The following is a 1,590-nucleotide window of genomic DNA, read 5'->3' as shown; positions in this document are numbered from 1 at the left end:
ACATGAGTTGACACGAGGTGACACGAGGTGACATGAAGTGACACGAGGTGAGGAGGTGACACAAGGTGACATGAAGTGACACGAGTTGACATGAGGTGACACGATGTGACATGAGGTGACACAAGGTGACACGAAGTGACACGAGGTGACACGAGTTGACATGAGGTGACACAAGGTGACATGAAGTGACACGAGACTAGACAATTTATTAATCTGATTAAAATCTCCAGTAAACATTCATCATACAAATCGTCACGATGCCACATTCTATCACCACATGATACGAGTAAAAAATGACATTATAAATATATTTTCAGGACAATTTTCTGGGTGTGATCGCTAGAACAACTTCCGGTCCTTTACACGGTTGGGGTTTGGTTCTACTCAGTCCAAAGCCAGTCACTGTAAGCTGATTGTGTCCTGCAGTAGCCTGGTATCCTGTGAGGTTTTATCCTGCTATGTGCCCCGAGGCTCCAGCCTCCTCACAACCCAGTAAGATGTTCAGAAGTTATGATGGTGGGCTGAGGGTCTAATGTGTTTTCTTCTAGGTTGATATTCAAACAATTAACAGATCCGAGTTGTATAATAGTTGTGAAAGAATTTCTTTTGAATTTCTATTTCAATATGGAATTGAAGCGAAGGTGTAGTTTTGACATGGCGTACGTGTTTGAAGTGCAAAATGCTTTTTCTACCCATGTGAAGATGCCTGTTATCTTCACAGTGCTGGTGTAGGTGGTCTTTTGCCATAAGGGAGTGTGTTTGGCTTAATTACAGTGCTGAATTTATAACATTCCATAAAGGCTGTCAAAGTCGCTGCAGTTGATGGGTGTTGTTTGATTGCAGGGCTGATAAATGGGAGATCGGAAATTCTGATTTCTTTGCATAGTGCCTTCACTTAATTCTAATTTTTCGATGTTTTTTTTCCACTCCTGGTGTTGAAAGGATGTTCAGTGTGAGCAGACAGTGAATAAGAGTCCTGGGAAGATGATTACAGCAGCAGCTCTTTGGTACAAACCTGCAGTATCCAGAGAAGATTCGGTTCTCGACAACCTGCCGGATGGAACGCACTTTAAACGTTATCTAAAAGTTGTTCACAACGAGGTTCTGCTCCGAATCCGCCAACACGGACTATTAAAAAGTCGACCTAGTTATCTTGCTGTCGTTTGGGGACATTTCCTGACATGGAGATTTGGTGGGATCAGTGAAAAGGGAAAGAGCAGGAATAAGAAGCTTCATAACCCATCGTTACCCCGAGGCACGGGGGAAAATGAGCACTATTTACTAGTTCAGGGGGAGGTGAGAGCAGCTGGGGAGGAGGAGAGAACCAGCAGCGCTGTAGAGATGAGACAGCGAGGTGACCGAGCTGATTAAGCTGTAAGGAGAAACATCTCATGAGCAGCTCAATGATGGATAGAACAACACCGCATCAAGTACCTGGACCAGGCAGTCTAAAATGTCTGATAGATAGATAGATAGATAGATAGATAGATAGATAGATAGATAGATAGATAGATAGATAGATAGGTTAGATAGATAGATAGATAGATAGATAGATAGATAGATAGATAGATAGATATGGCACATTCATCA

The sequence above is a fragment of the Tachysurus fulvidraco genome, chromosome 9, assembly GCF_022655615.1.
Source record: "Tachysurus fulvidraco isolate hzauxx_2018 chromosome 9, HZAU_PFXX_2.0, whole genome shotgun sequence".
Lineage (NCBI taxonomy): Eukaryota > Metazoa > Chordata > Actinopteri > Siluriformes > Bagridae > Tachysurus > Tachysurus fulvidraco.
The sequence above is the reverse complement of the archived record's forward strand: the minus strand, read 5'-3'. Positions refer to the sequence as shown.